At 39.7% G+C, this 17,263-nt stretch overlaps 1 long non-coding RNA gene across 1 annotated transcript in view; it reads left to right on the top strand.

The window, feature by feature from the left end:
* The window catches only part of LOC122422575, a 93,189-nt gene that overhangs the window by 71,638 nt on the left and 4,288 nt on the right, over positions 1–17,263 (top strand). Inside the window, exon 5 of the long non-coding RNA XR_006263882.1 lies at positions 14,475–14,602. This is a non-coding gene — a long non-coding RNA (uncharacterized LOC122422575). The remainder of the gene's footprint in view (positions 1–14,474; positions 14,603–17,263) is intronic.

The following is a 17,263-nucleotide window of genomic DNA, read 5'->3' as shown; positions in this document are numbered from 1 at the left end:
CAGACAAAGAAAACAAATTTATGGTTGCAAGAGTGGAAAGGGAGGAGAGCAAACATCTTCATTTGTAAATGCAGGAAACATTGCACACACCATGGATTCTCACATTCCAGTTTCTAGAATGTAACCATACGTCAAGTAACCATACATAGCTACAAGGGAGGCTGAGATATTTAATAGATGATCTCTAGCTAGACATCAGGAGAAGGCAATGGCACCCCACTCCAGTACTCTTGCCTGGAAAATCCCATGGACAGAGGAGCCTGGTAGGCTGCAGTCCATAGGGTCGCTAAGAGTCGGACACGACTGAGCAATTTCACTTTCACTTTTCACTTTCATGCATTGGAGAAGGAAATGGTAACCCACTCCAGTGTTCTTGCCTGGAGAATCCCAGGGACGGGGGAGCCTGGTGGGCTGCCGTCTATGGGGTCACACAGAGTCGGACATGACTGAAGCGACTTAGCAGCAGCAGCAGCAGCTAGACATCAATGTGTTTTAAACCATTTAAAAATGGGATTTAAGCTATTTTCCTAGAGATGCTTTTCAAATGGAGAAATCGTTGCTTTGCCCCTAAATTCTGCGCGTTTGCCCTTTATGCACCAGAGGCTTTATATAGCATATCTGGGAACTGAGAAAAAAATTTTTTGCCAAGTGAATAGTTGCTATCCTAGGAAGCTGGGACTGTGTTAATTTTCTCCACCAAAGATATCACCTCCAGAATAGCAGCTGCAATCAGTTTAAATCAGCTTTCAATAATCCAGTAATTCTCCAAGGTCCATCTTCCCATAAGCTGACTTTCCAGATCCTTTTTCAAGAACTTCCTAGGTCTGCAAATTCAGTGGGAGATTATAAGAAGTAATGAATCCCTGAGTTCATAATGGAAATTAAGTTTCTGTTTAGCAGACACATGCTCTTTCCAGTTACAGAGATTAAGTAATACCTTGTCGGCTGCCCATCTACTTTATCCTGGAGAACATTGCTATCAATTAGCCACAGCCACCAATTTCTGTAGGTCAAAACACTGGTTGACGCTCAGTCTCGGGCTGATTGTGGTCATTGTATTATCTTTTCTCTTAGGGTTAAGCGCTACCACATGGTCTTTCCCAGGACTGTGTTATTTCCATTGAAATGAGCGATCACAAGAAATGAGAGACCTTACTACAATAGCCACATTCTTCATCTTTACTTTCAGTTTGCCAAGGACAACTGAAAAATCCCATGGACAGAGGAGCTTGGAGAGCTATAATCCAAAGGGTCACAAAGAGTTGGACACGACTAAGTGGCTGAGCACGCACACACACACAGCTACCATGGAAATTCTCAACCGTTCTCTTCTTGATGAAGTTTTTAAATTTCTTATTGCCTTGATGAAAGTGAATTTCTCTGAAATCTCCTGATGGACATAGAAGGAAGATGTGGAGGTTACATACAATACATCTATCTTAAGGATCTCAATTTTCAAAACCTTTAGATTCCTTTCTTCACATAAGGCAGGGAAGTTGTGGCATCTTAACATCAAGAACAGTTGGATTTCATTGAATCCAGGCTTCAGTAGTCAGCAGAGGAAACTACTAAATGTACTTAAAACTGTTTTGGCTGGCACATTAAATTCAAAATGCTAAGTAAGTACATGCCTACAGATAAGTCTTCTGTCTGCTCTAGGAAAACACTCTCAGACACCATCCCCACACAGCTCATCATTATATTACTGATATAACTTTAAAAGATTTTCTAAGTCTTAGGGTGCATGGTCTGTCTCTTCTGAGACAAAATTATCAGTTTTCCACCTGAGCAATTCTGGGATCTATCTCTGTGGCTATAGAGGCAATGAGGGAGAATGGGGATGGGTATTAAGAAAAACTGATATCCCGTTGTGAGGCAAAAACCCAGATGGAAAGGTCTTTATGTATGAAAAGATTATTTTTCTCATACAAAGGGAGACAGGCTACTTCTTCATACACAAGAATCTCTGGATCATTTGAGGAATTGAAGTTCACACCTTCAAATGGGTCTATGCAAATATGCTCATCCTAAACCTCAGAGTCCAGCTTCTCAACCAGTGTTCTAGCCTTATCATAACAGCTGTGGTGATGCTGTGTGTTTATACAGTGCAGCAATTCTGCAACCTAAACAATCATATTTTGGGCCCAATCCTCAGGCTTGTCTGCCCTATAGTTACTAGACGGAAGGGTTTTTTTTAAGGTTACCACAGAATTACTTAGCACTCCACTAGTTCTTTGAGCTTGAAATTTAAGTCCTGTACTTATCTTTTTTTGTTTTGTTAAGCTCCCAGGATAGCAGAAATAGCCAGTCTATTCCATACTCTTTGTAATTATCATTATTGTCATTGAAACCAAATGCAAGAGCCATTTGATATCTGGCTCTTCACCCCACATCAGCATTGAGTATTTATGATGCTGTGACATTTATGCCATTACCAGCTTCTCATCGTCCTCCAGGAAGACCATGAGATCATCAAATACATTAACAAATCAGTTCTGGAACACCAAACTGAGGATCTACTTCATGTGGCTACTTCTGGGGTCCAGGACTAGATCAGGCAGAACCTCTACAGGAAACAGGATTCTCCCCAGATGATCCCATTTTAACAGTTGGCTACCTATGGATGTGTGTGCAGGTTAAAGGGAAGGTGAGGACACATAGTTATGCTAGTGATGATATTACTTCAGCAGGAAAACAGACCGCTCCTAGGACCTAGAAGCCAAGGATGAAATAAGTTCCTTGAGCCCAGAGAGAGCTAGAATTGTGATAAAGGAACCACCTGGCTGAAGTTTTGAAGTTGGAGAGATACAGCTAGTGCTGAATATATTTGCCAAGGTGTGGAAACACGAAGGAAGAATTCCTTGACTTCTCTCTCCTGGTACCCTCTGATCTCCAGCCAGTGCTTCCACTGGCTGAGCTTAATTGGAAGCCAATCAATAACTCTGGCCACAGAGTTAGGCAGGGGAAGGGAGAAATGGAACTATGAAAGTGTTCACAGGGCTGGGAATGGAGGGGAATGCAAATGGAGAACTAGCAGAAAAGGTAACTATTTCCATTGTTACCACAGTTTATCCTTTTACTATCTCTGTTTTCCACATTTTATAAAGAGGAAAAGTGAGGGTCAACATGACGAAGTAAATCGTTTAATATCACATAACTAGCAAAGGTCAAGCCAAGGATGAATCCAAGTCTGTCCAATTCATACTTATATTCCTTTCTCTTCTATATTATATCATGACAAACTTTTAGATATGAGCAATATGAGCATGGAAATGAATCCCCTTCATGGATCACAGCCTTGTCATGGTGATGCAGCTTGCATACCTCAATGAAGCTATGATCCATGCCATGTAGGGCCACCCAAGATGGATGGGTCATAGTGGATTCTAACAAAACGTGGTCTGTTGGAGAAGGGAATGGGAAACCATTCCAGTATTTTTTGCTGTGAGAACCCCATGAGCAGTATGAAAAGGCAAAAATATATGACACCAGAAGATGAGCCCCTCAGATCAGAAAGTGTCCAGTATATTATAGGGAAGAGTGGAGGGCAAATACTAATAACTCCATAAAGAATAAAGAGACTGGGCCAAAGCAGAAATGATGCTCAGTTGTGAATATGTCTGGTGGTGAAAGTAAAGTCTAATACTATAAAGAACAATATTGCATAGGAACCTGGAATGTTAGGTCCATGAATCAAGGTAAATTTGATGTGGTCAAATAGGAGATGGCAAAAGTGAACATCGACATCTTAGGAATCAATGAACTCTAATGAATGTTAATGGGTGGACTTAATTCAGATGACCATTATATTTATACTGTGGGCAAGAATCCCTTAGAAGAAATGAAGCAGCCCAAACAGTCAACAAATGAGTCCAAAATGCAGTACTTAGGTGCAAACTCAAAAACAACAGGATGATCTCAATCTGTTTTCAAGACAAACCACTCAGCATCACAGTATTGCAATGGCTAAGTCTATGCCCCAACCACTAATGCCAAAGAAGCTGAAGTCAAATAATTCTATGAAGACCTATAAGACCTTCTAGAACTAACATCAAAAAATATATATATATGGCCTCTTCATCATAGGGGTTTTGAATACAAAAGTAGTAAGTCAAGAGATACCTGGAGTAACAGGCAAGTTTGGTGTTCGAGTACAAAATGAACCAGGGCAAAGCTAACAGAGTATTTTCATGAGAAGTCACTGGTCATAGCAATCATCCCCTTCCAACAACATAAGAGATGACTCTACATATGGACATCACCAGATGGTCAACACTGAAATCAGATTGATTATATTCTTTGCAGTTGAAGATGGAGAAGCTCTATACAGTCAGCAAAAACAAGACCAGGAGCTGATTGTGGCTCAGATCATCAACCACTTATTGCAAAATTCAGGCTTAAATTGAAGAAAGTAGGGAAAACCACTAGGCCATTCAGGTATGACATAAATTAAATCCCTTATGATTAAACAGTAGAGGTGATGAACAGATTCAAGGGATTAGGTCTGGTTGGTAGAGTGCCTGAAGAACTATGGATGGAAGCTCATAGCATTGTACATGAGGCAGTGTTCAAGACCATCTCAACGAAAAGGAAATGCAAGAAGGCAAAGTGGTTGTCTGAGGAGGCTTTACAAATCCCCAAGAAAAGAAGAGAAGCAAAAGGCAAAGGAGAAAAGGAAAGATAGACCCAACTGAATACAGAGTTCCAGAGAATAGCAAGGAGAGGTACATATACACCATGGGATATTACTCAGCCATTAAAAAGAATTCATTTGAATCAGTCCTAATGAGATGGATGAAACTGGAGCCCCTTATACAGAGTGAAGTAAGCCAGAAAGATAAAGAACATTACAGCATACTAACACATATATATGGAATCTAGAAAGATGGTAACGATAACCCTATATGCAAAACAGAAAAAGAGACACAGAAATACAGAACAGACTTTTGAACTCTGTGGGAGAAGGTGAGGGTGGGATGTTTCAAAAGAACAGCATGCATACTATCTATGGTGAAACAGATCACCAGCCCAGGTGGGATGCATGAGACAAGTGCTCGGGCCTGGTGCACTGGGAAGACCCAGAGGAATCGGGTGGAGAGGGAGGTGGGAGGGGGGATCGGGATGGGGAATACGTGTAAATCTATGGCTGATTCATATCAATGTATGACAAAACCCACTGAAATGTTGTGAAGTAATTAGCCTCCAACTAATAAAAATAAATAAATAAAATTTTTTTAAAAAAAGAAAGTTTTTATTTAACTGAACAATGCAAGGAAATAGAGGAAAACAAAAGAATGGGAAAGACTTCAAGAATGTTGGAGCTATCAAGGGAACATAGTCTTATGACCCAGATGACCACAGTGTTGTTGAGCCAGAGTGTGAAGTCAAGTGGGCCTTAGGAAGCATTACTACAAACAAAACTTGTAGAGGTGATGGAATTCCAGCTGAGCTATTTAAAATCCTAAAAGGTGATGCTGTTAAAGTGCTGCACTCATTACGTCAGCAAATTTGGAAAACTCAGCAGTGGCCACATGACTGAAAAAGGTCAGTTTTCATTATAATCCCAAAGAAGGACAATGCCAAAGAATGTTCAAACTACTGTACAATTGTGCTCATTTCACATGCTAGCAAGGTTATGCTCAAAATCCTTCAGGCTAGGCTTCAGCAATATGTGAACTGAGAACTTCAATATGTGAACTGAGATGTACAAGCTGGGTTTAGAAGAGGCAGAGGAACCAGAGATAAAATTGCCAATGTTTGATAGATCATAGAGAAACAAGGGGATTCCAGAAAAACATCTTCTGCTTCATTGACCATGCTAAAACCTTTGATTGTGTGGATCACAACAAATTATGGAAAATTCTTAGAGACGGGAATGCCAGACCATTTTATCTGCCTCCTGAGAAATCTGAGTGCAGGTCAAGAAGCAACAGTTAGAACTGAACATAGAACAACAGACTGGTTCAAAATTGGGAAAGAAGTGTGACAAGGCTTATATTGTCACACTGCTTATTTAATTTCTATGCAGAGTACATCATGTAAAATGTCAGGTTGGATGAATCACAGGCTGGAATCAAGAGTGCTGGGAGAAATATCAACAACCTCAGATACGCAGATGATACCACTTAAATGGCAGAAAGTGAAGAAGAACTAAAAAGCCTCTTGATGAGAGTTAAAGGGAAGGGTAAAAAAAGCTGGCTTAAAACTCAACATTCAAAAAACTAAGATCATGGTACCTGATCCCATCACTTCATGGCAAATAGATGGGGAAACAGTGACAGATTTTATTTCTTAGGCTCCAACATCACTGCAGATGGTGTCTGCAGCCATGAAATTAGAAGAGATATCCTTCTTGGAAGGAAAGCTATGACAAACCAAGACAGCCTATTAAAAAGTAGAGACATTACTTTTCCAACAAAGGTCTATATAGTCAAAGCTATGGTTTCTCCAGTAGTCGTGTACAGATGTGAGAGCTGGACCATTTAGAAGGCTGAGTGTCAATGAATTGATGCTTTTGAATTGTGGGGTTGGAGAAGGCTCTGCAGAGTCTCTTGGATTGCAAGGAGATCAAACCATTCAATCCTAAAGGAAACCAGCCCTAAATATTCATTGGATGGACTGATGCTGAAGCCGAGGCTCTGATACTTAGGCACCTGATGGGAAGAGCCGACTCATTGGAAAAGACCCTGATCCTGGCAAGAATGAAGGCAAAAGGAGAAGGAGGCAGCAGAGGATGAAATGGTTAGATAGCATCACCAACTCAATGGACATGAATCTGAGCAAACTCTGGGAGGTAGTGAAGGATGGGGGGCCTGGCATGATCAGTTCATTGGGTCGCAGAGAGTCAGACACAACTTAGTGACTACACAAGAACAACAAATGAAAATGAAGAGATTGAAAGTGATGGGGCCAAAATGGGGGAAAGGGCACCAAAAAAAAAAAAAAAAAAAACCCTGCATTTTTTGACATGCTTGAACATGAAATTTTAAAGATGCTTGTTTTCTTAAGAGAACTTATCACAGTCTGAGATTACTTCCTTCTTTACAAGTTTGTCATCTGTTTCACTTACTGGAATATAAGGCCCATAAGGACAAGTATTTTGTTTGTCCTTTTTATTGCTGTATTCCTCTGCCAAGATCAGTACACAACATCTGTAGATGCTCAAAGAATATTTGTTGAATGAAAAAGTAAATAAATGAATAAATGAGTGGGTCAGGATACAAGCATATTCCTCTGGAAAATGGGAACTCAGAATCTTATCCTGAAATTTCAAATTTGCAAGTAGTCATGAATACCAATCAATGTTTGCTGAATATTTTCAGGAAAGAGTTATCAACTGTATAGGCATCTATTCTCCTATTTAAATACATTGATAATTATAGTCAAACCTTTACTGAAGGCAATTCCATTCTGTTTTACCTGCAATTTTAACCTCTATAATAGCAAAGATAATATCTTAACAGCCACTTTTTAAGTACTTATTAAAAAACATTATTTAACCATTTTTTCTCTGTGTAAGATAAAGCCACTGGTTCCTTCAGCTTTTCTTCATGTAATGTAAGCTAGTTTCTAGTTATGTTACGCTTCTGCATGCCCTCTCCTCTGCACAGACCAGTCTTTCAACAGTTGTTTTTTTAAATGTTAAAACTTGATAATGATAACATGAACTTAATACAATATCCCATATGTTGACTGGCTTATTAAGAGCAAAACTGCCTCCCTTGTTTTCAGAAATCTCTCTCTCCTAATTAACGTGTGAGTAAAAACTATTTTCCTTTGCAGCCTCATCGTGTTGTTGATGCAAACCGAACAACCAAGGAACTAAACCCACAGAACTAAAATCATAAAGTCAGCAGGATTTTGTCATTGCCAGCTTTGCTTACACTTTTAAAATTTCAGGTTTAGGATGATGGTGATCCATTTAACTGTGCTATTCTCTAAGACTCACTGGGTGCTGGTCTCAGATTCCAGTCTATTCAGTCTCAACAGGCTCACCATGGGTATCCCCAGAGTTTATTTATCCTATGTACCTAGCACCTATATTTTCTTATACATTTTTCCTTTTCTTATTTCCTTTTATTAAAAAACTGCCTTTTCAACAACTTGTCTAACTCTATGCTTTACCTAAAACCCAGTGAGGTAAACGGAATAAAGCAAAGTCATTGCAACATCCAAGGATGTACTCAGACTTGAGAAGTATTATATTTGAGTGAATGTGAGAGAATAACAAATGTTTGTATAAATGTGTGCCCATCTGTGTGAATTGGCTGGGAAATCCTATGTTTATCTACAATTGGTATTGTAACGTGGGGTTGATAAAATGTATGTAAATAATTTTCTTAAATAAAAATGTCAGTTAAAAAAAATGGTACCCTTTGTAATATGTAACACCAATGGCAAGTTATACCTGGCTAATGTACAGCCTGCGGTAGTGTCAAGAAGCAATGGGACAGGGACTTCCCTGGTGGTCCAATGGTTGGGAATCTGTCTGCTGATGCAGGGGACATGAGTTTGATCCCTGGTCCAGGAAGATCCCACATGCCTGGGAGTAACCAAGCCAGTGTTCCACAACTCCTGAGCCCAGCACTCTAGAACCCCGGGAACCACAACTACTGACCCCACGTGCCCTAGAGTCCATGACCCACAGCAGGAGAAGCCACAGCAATGAGAAGTCAGCATACAGCAACTAGAGAGTGGCCCCTGCTTGCCGCAACTAGAGAAAGTCCATGTGCAGCAACGAAGACCTCCCCCGCCCAAATAAAAATAAAGAAGAAACAGTGGGACATTCTACCCAATCATATCCCTTCCCATTGGTCACTATGGTAGTGAAAGTTCGCTCAGTCGTGCCCGACTCTTTGCAACCCCATGGACTATAGCCCACAAGGCTCCTCTGTCCATGGGATTCTCCAGGCAAGAACACTGGAGCGGGTAGCCGTTCCCTTCTCTAGGGATTCTTCCCAACCCAGAGATCAAACCTGGGTCTTCCACATTGCACGTGGATTCTTTACCATCTGAGCCACCAGGAAAGCCCTTTACCTCTACACTATGGAAGAGTTCATGATTTTTCTCAAGTTCCCCTCCCGCCATCTGTCTGGAGGTGCACAAGCAGTGGTGGAGGGTATTTTCCAACTTCATTGATGTTGAGGTTGACCATGTGAAGTTTTAGGCCAACAGATTTGGAATTCTGAGTCAAAGTCTTCAGAAGAGACATCACATATTTCTTCCTGCCTTCTTGGCCTCCTGGGAGTCCCTATGAGGAGACTGGCTTGGGTAGCTCCTGGTCCCATTAGTGTGCAAACATGATCATTGCCACCTGTAGCCAACCTGAAACTTGGGACCAACCCAACCAATCTAAATTCTATAGCAGAGCCACCCCAGAAAAGCCATAGACCTGAAGAAGAAAACTAAGCTCTGGTGACTACAAGGCACTTAACTTATTTGAGTGGTTTGTTAATGCAACATTATAGTAACTACAGCTGATTTACATGGCTACATTAAATTTGGGGTTTGTTAATACAACATTATAGTAATTATAGCTGATTTACACGGTTACATTAAATTTGGGGTTTGTTAATACAACATTATAGTAACTATAGCTGATTTACATGGCTACATTAAATTTGGGGGGAAATAAGTATCAAAAGAAGATACAAGAAAAAACAAAGTTAAGGGTAAGGTCAGGAAAGGAGCACAACCTTTTTCAACACTGAGAAAGAAATGAAAGTCTTTTTAAAAAAGAACTCATTTGAACCAGTTCTAATGAGGTGGATGAAACTGGAGCCCATGATACAGAGTGAAGTAAGCCAGAAAGATAAAGGCCAATACAGTATACTAACACATATATTTGGAATTTTAAAAGATGGTAATGATAACCCTATATGCAAGGCAGAAAAAGAGACACAGATGTACAGAACAGACTTTTAGACTCTGTGGGAGAAGGCGAGGGTGGGATGTTCTGAGAGAATAGCATTGAAACAAGTATACTATCAAGGGTGAAACAGAACACCAGCCCAGGTTGGATGCATGAGACAAGTGCTCAGGGCTGGTGCACTGGGAAGACCCAGAGGGATGGGATGGAGAGGGAGGCGGGAGGGGGGATCGGAATGAGGAACACATGTAAATCCATGGCTGATTCATGTCAATGTATAGCAAAACCCACTACAATATTGTAAAGTAATTAGCCTCCAACTAATAAAAATAAATGGGAAAAAAGTAAAAAAATAAAAAGAACCACAATCCCCTTTGCCTTCAATTCCTGGCCTCCTCTCAGGCAATGGGTTAAATGAATTATCTTGACATATTAAAATTTTAGTTTTTAGGGATCTACTAATGTGAGTAGTGAATAAAAGATATCTAGAAGCAAAGGAACAGTTTACGTTTCTTTTTTTAAAAAAGTATAAATTGGAGGATGGAAGGTAGGAACAGATGGTCTGTGGTTCAGTTTACATGAATCACCCTTTCCAATGAAATCCTGTGTGCATCTCAATTAGGTTTAAATGTTAGCGATGCATTTATAGGGTACAATATGTCTGTTTTTGATATCCTAATCACGCGCCATGGAAAAGATAATATGGACTTGGAAAAAGCTAAAAGGAAAAGACAATTTTCTTCTCTTTGGGCAGGGGGAGGGGAGGGACAAGGTTTCTACATCCTGCAAGTGAGCTGAAGCTTTGTTTTAGGTGTCTTTTGCTCCTGTCCTGCTATGAGAACCTGAATGAAAAATCTGATCCACTATTTTTAAACCTGGGGAAATTAGAAAGTTACTCTTCAATGCTTTTATGGATATATAACTAATGAGAAATAGACCTAGCTACATTCTTTAGCTTCTGCCACCTCCCAAGAGTGGTGCCTCTAATTTAGCATGACCTGCTGTCAGTTCAGGAAATTTCCACCCTGAGATTTTCCTAGCCGAGTCAGAATCAGTCACAGTCAGAAACAGATAAAGATTGTTTTTATGAGAGTGCCTGAAACAGCACTTAAATTCTATCTTTAAAAGTTGCAAAGGTCTTGGCTAATGATTTTCCATAGTGTCATTTTAAAACTATTTTGGCATGCTCTGTGAATAGTACATACATTTACCGTTCAAAAATTAATAAAAAAGGCATTATATTTCTTGGAACAGAGTATCTTTGAGAAAGCAAAAACCCACCCCAGTACACTGCTGTTATCCAGCTGGTTAGGGGTGACAGACATAGGCCTGAGTAGACCTTGGTCTGGCAGTAGATTAAGAGTGAGAGAGGAATTTGGAACAGGCTGGGTCTCAGGCAAAATGATTCTGTGATGTGGGTTCCAGGTGGAAGTAACTTAAGGTGGGTTTTGGAAATGTCTCCACTCCTTTTCCGCAGCTGAGTTAACTGTATAGTCTCCAAAGACATTCTTTTTGGGCAGGCTTACTATAAGGAAATTTCCAATATCCTTGCATCCTCTTTTCTTTTTTTTTTTTTTCCCTTGAATTCTGTAAGGTTGTTCAAGAAAATTCAGTGAGGAGGCAGAGAGAATAGATTTTGGAGTTCAGGTCAGTTCAGTCGCTCAGTCATGTTCAACTCTTTGTGATCCCATGGACTACAGAACTCCAGGCTTCTCTGTCATCAGCTCCCGGAACTTACTCAAACTCGTGTCCACCGAGTCAGTGATGCCATCCAACCATCTCATCCTCTGTTGTCCCCTTCTCCTCCCGCCTTCAATCTTTCCCAGCATCAAGGTCTTTTCCAATGAGTCAGTTTTTTGCATCAGGTGGCCAAAGTATTGGAGTTTCAGCTTCAGCATCAGTCCTTCCAATGAACACCCAGGACTAATTTCCTTTACGATGGACTGGTTGGGTTGCCTTGCAGTCCAAGGAACTCTCAAGAGTCTTCTCCAACACCACAGTTCAAAAGCATCAATTCTTCAGTGCTCAGCTTAGTCCAACACTCATATCCATACATGACCACTGGAAAAACCAAAGCTTTAACTAGATGGACCTTTGTTGGCAAAGTAATGTCTCTGTTTTTTAACATGCTTTCAAGGTTGGTCATAGCTTTTCTTCCAAGGAGCAAGCGTCTTTTAATTTCATGGCCACAGTCAACCATCTGCAGTGATTTTGGAGCCCCCCCAAAATAAAGTCTCTCACTATTTCCATTGTTTCCCCATCTATTTGCCATGAAGTGATGGGACCAGATGCCACGATCTTAGTTTTCTGAATGTTGAGTTTGAAGCCAACTTTTTCACTCTCCTCTTTCACTTTTATCAAGAGGCTCTTTAGTTCTTCTTCACTTCCTGCCAGAAGGGTGGTGTCATATGCATACATCTCTGAGGTTATTCATATTTCTCCCAGCAATCTTGATTCCAGCTTGTGCTTCATCCAGCCTGGCATTTCGCATGATGTACTCTGCATAGAAGTTAAATAAGCAGGGTGATGATATAAAGCCTTGAAATACTCCTTTCCCGATTTGGAACCAGCCTGTTGTTTCATGTCCAGTTCTAACTGTTGCTTCTTGACCTGCATACAGATTTCTCAGGAGGCGGGTCAGGTGGTCTGGTATTCCCATCTCTTCAACAATTTTCCACAGGTTATTGTGATCCACACAGTCAAAGGCTTTGGCGTAGTCAATGAAGCAGAAGTAGATGTTCCTCTGGAACTCTCTTTTTTTTTTTCAATGATTCAACGAATGTTGGCAATTTGCTCTCTGGTCCCTCTGCCTTTTCTAAATCCAGCTTGAACACCTGGAAGTTCATGGTTCATGTACTGCTGAAGCCTGGCCTGGAGAATTTTGAGCATTACTTTACTAGTGTGTAAGATGAATGCAATTATGTGATAGTTTGAGCATTCTTTGGCATTGCCTTTCTTTGGGATTGCAATGAAAACTGACCTTTTCTAGTCCTATGGCCCCTGCTGAGTTTTCCAAATTTGCTGGCATATTGAGTGCAGCACTTTACAGAATCATCTTTTAGGATTTGAAATAGCTCAACTGGAATTCCATTACCTCCACTAACTTTGTTTGTAGTGATGCTTCCTAAGGCCCACTTGACTTCACATTCCAGGATGTCTGGTTCTAGGTGAGTGATCTCACCATGGTGATTATCTGGGTTGTGAAGATCTTTTTTGTATATTTCCTCTGTGTATTCTTGCCACCTCTTCTTAATATCTTGTGCTTCTGTTAAATCCATACCATTTCTGTCCTTTAATGTGCCCATCTTTGCATGAAATGTTCCCTTGGTATCTCTAATTTTCTTGAGGAGATCTCTAGTCTTTCCCATTCTATTGGTTTCCCCTATTTCTTTGTATTGATCACTGAGGAAGGCTTAGGCAAAGGAGAAAAGGAAGGGTATACCCATTTGAATGCAGATTTTGGAGATGGAGTTGCAAACGTAGGATAGATTCTTACTGTGGTCAGTTATGAACTATGAACTATGTAGAGAATATACTAAGAAACAAGTATAAAACTATTGATTCCCTGTCACTGGCATAATGGGGACAAGGCAGAACAAGAGGAGTTTACAGGCAAGTCAAATTACAATTAAAGCAAAAGAACACAAATAGCTTTATGAAAAAATGCATGTAAGGCATATCCAACATTTGGGAGCATATACTCTATTCTGCTCACCTCATTTAACAGTGTAAAATTCTACATACTAAGTTCAAAGACATTAAACTTCAAATAAATTATTTCATAAATAAGGTCCAAAGGGCTTACTTTTAAATAGCCTGAACTGATTTATATACATTTTAATAGATCTATCCTTGGTCAGTTATTGAAATAGGAGCTAACGAAGCAAAATTAGAGTTCAGGCTCCCTTTCCTTCCTTCAGCTAATTTCTCCAGGTTTACACCCAATATGATAGACTTTGCCTGGGCTTAGTGCTAATCCTTTAATTAACCCAGAGGTTAGACATTAAACCCACTATGGTAGGGACTGAGCCAACCCTTTCACTAGAACCAGCACTTAGCACAGTACCCAGCATGTAGCTAAGACTTCATAAGTATTTGCTGAGTAAAAAGCATGAATGATTGACTGTCAGCCAGGAGTAGAGTACTGGGGTTGAGGCACTCAATGAACAATGCCTCTACACTTTGCTTGGCTCATGAACCATCTGAAAAGTAGGACAAAAGAGTAAGACAGATGGAGAAATGAAGTAGTGCATGATAAGGTGATAAAGCAGCATATGGCTTAAAGGTGTGGGCAAATGGATTTCCTAGTATTCATCTTCCGAACTAGATAAACATATCTATAGAGGGACAAGCACCCCTGGACCACCAGACACCTTCTCCCAAAAAGATAATGGGAATAGAACAGGGCTCGTTTTTATAAGGAGAAGGAAATGGCAACTCACTGCAGTGTTCTTGCCTGGAGAATCCCAGGGACGGCAGAGCCTGGTGGGCTGCCGTCTATGGGGTCGCACAGAGTCGGACGCAACTGAAGCCACTTAGCAGCAATTTTTATAAAGATAGTTTCTTCTGGATTCACCTATTAAATAGAATCTTTTATCTCTTTAAGGAGGAATAAATAAGGGGTGGAGAAAAGCTCAGAGTATCACATTAGTGCTCATCTCCCATGTGAAAGGCAATACTGGGAGCGCCAAGGAGCTGTCTTCTCACCTTCCAACAGTGAGCACTGTTTCAGAGGTGAGTGGCGAGAAACAGAGGCACACTTGCTACATAAAGTAGTGTCCATTGGTTACTTTCAGTTTCAAGCAGCAAATGTCTTTCAAATGTCGACTTTTGATCTATAGAAATCATAAAATTTACAAATGTGTGGTCTTAGTGTTTGCCTCCACAAATTATCACTAATCAATCGATCCCTAAATAACTGAGTTAACTGTAATTTCCTAAACTGCCCTTTAAATTTAGAGACAAATTCTGAGCATGTCATTGTCCTCAGTGGAGGATTCATGGAGTAAGTCACTGATGGTATTAACACATGAATCATGGGAAAAAATCCAAAGGGCAACTTAAAATGTTTTGAAGCTATCTGAGGATTTGTGAAATATGCTAGACTATAGGAAATGCTTTAGTTAATTCTGTGTGTAATGGTATTTTAACACCATAAAATACACCCAGAGAAATCCTTAAAACATGCAAATATGGATTTGTATTTCAGTTCTAAGAAAAATCTTAGTAAAGAATCTGCCCACAACACAGGAGACTCAGGTTAAATCCCTGAGTCAGGAAGATCCCCTGGAGGAGTGCATGGCAACCAACTCCAGTATTCTTGCCTGGAGAATCCCCACGGACAGAGGAGCCAAAGAGTTGGACATGACTGAACAGTTAATACTAACACTTAGAGAAAACTCAAATTTAACTGAGTTTTAGGGTCAAAAGTCTTAGAACTACTATGCAGCACATTGTTCCCATAAGAACGTAACTGAGTATTATCAGTCAAAAATTCACCCCCAAATTGTTGAGTGGCTTAAAAGTCATTGAGAACATGGTCAAAATCATTAAATTATACAGAAGAAGAAGTTTCACCTGATTTTACTTTTTATAATGGAATCTCTCTGGGTTCTAGTGAGCTAAAAACTGCTAACATTTGTCTCAAGTAGTGACAAATGATTGCAAGTTGTCAAACACAGTTAAATAAAATGAAAGGATGACAAAATTATGCCTACCTGAGTAACTTAGAAAGTAAACAGGAATGGTTTAAAAGGGGAAGGGAAAAAGTTAAATAGGTTGAAATATTGCATTAAGAGAATTAGGTTTGTCAGAGAATTGTTTTTGTTTTTGAATTGAAGCTAAATCAGTGTAAATTTCTGATAAAAATCACAGATTTGACAACAATTCATGAGTAATTTTGTTTCTAGTTTTAGCTATATTTCTTACGAAAATAAATAAACAAAATAATTTAGGCACACTCAGAGTCCAAGTTCTATGAGTTTGATTTCATATGGGACAGTCATAAACAGATATTTCTGAATAGTTTAGACCTTCTCATCCTTGCAGTGTTTCCATAATGCTTTCAAAGAGGTAATAAAATAACTTAAAAATGTATATGCCTTCATCCATTTGCAGTACTATATTACCATATATCATATGGTATATGTCCAATCATCTTTTCCAAGATAATTTTAAGCATGATTTTAATGGAGAGACATATAAGTACAGAAATGCGTGAAATATTACAGAAATAAAGCTTCACATTCCTGCATTTCCTTACCTTTTCCATCCCTCACCTTTACTTCTTGCTTTCCCAAGAGTCTATTTACAAATATTTTCCTAGTCTCTCCGTGTGTGTTAACTCAGACAATTTTTACTCCAGTCTAGTGCTTTTTACACACTGTATTTCTTCTGTGATTCCTAAATTTCTAACGTGGATATTCCCCTTACCTCTGTGGTTTAATCCTCATTTTGCACATCCTGAGATGATTTTTTGGGGACGGAAAGCTATATTCACGGCCACAGTGTCTATTTTCAGTCTCTCAAGGCAGGAATTCTGAAGTCATCTTCTTTCCTCTATCTTTCTTCCCCAAGTTATCTAATTTATCCACCTAGTTTATCATCAAAATAACTAACTTCTTTCCTTTAACATAGTCTCTGATACACTATATCTTCTACAGTGGGATGCACAAAAGAGAGTTGCTTTAGAGTATAAATATCTTTATACTTACATTTTAATTCCACTAGTATAAATATCACGCTAAATAGAAACTGAGTTATGACAATTTTGGTCTCAGTACTCTTTGCAAAGTTTGAAGGTAGATATATCTACCTAGTGCTGAAATAGTCATTCCTGTTCTGGATTATCAGCAGCCTGATAAAAATAGAATTATATATGTGTGTGCATGTGCTAAGTTGCTTCAGTTCTATCAGACTCTTTGAGACCCTATGGACTGTAGCCCACCAGACTCCTCTGTCCATGGGATTCTCCAGGCAAGAATACTGGAGTGGGTGTCCATGCCCTCCTCCAGGGGATTTTCCTGACCCAAGGATTGAACCCAGGTCTCATATGTCTCCTGCATTGGCAGGAGGGTTCTTTACCACTAGCGCCACTTGGGAAGCCTAGAATTATATGTGTGTGTGTGTGTGTGTGTGTGTGTGTGTGTGTGTGTGTGTGTGTGTATATATATATCTCAAGGTGTCATATTTATATTTTTTTACAATGTTATCAATATTTTCAATAATTCAAACCTATGGAAAGTTACCAAATGGCACCATGGGTGATCAAGGTGTCGTATTTCTTATCCTTGCTTCTGAGACTGATCTTGTACTTTGTGGGCAGCACAATTTCTGATATTGTGAGTAACAAATTAACTGGTATGCACGATTCGTTACCTGCTGGTCCTATGACGC

The sequence above is a fragment of the Cervus canadensis genome, chromosome 20 (assembly GCF_019320065.1).
Source record: "Cervus canadensis isolate Bull #8, Minnesota chromosome 20, ASM1932006v1, whole genome shotgun sequence".
NCBI classification, from domain to species: Eukaryota; Metazoa; Chordata; class Mammalia; order Artiodactyla; family Cervidae; genus Cervus; species Cervus canadensis.
This window is presented reverse-complemented; position numbering and strand designations above follow the sequence as displayed.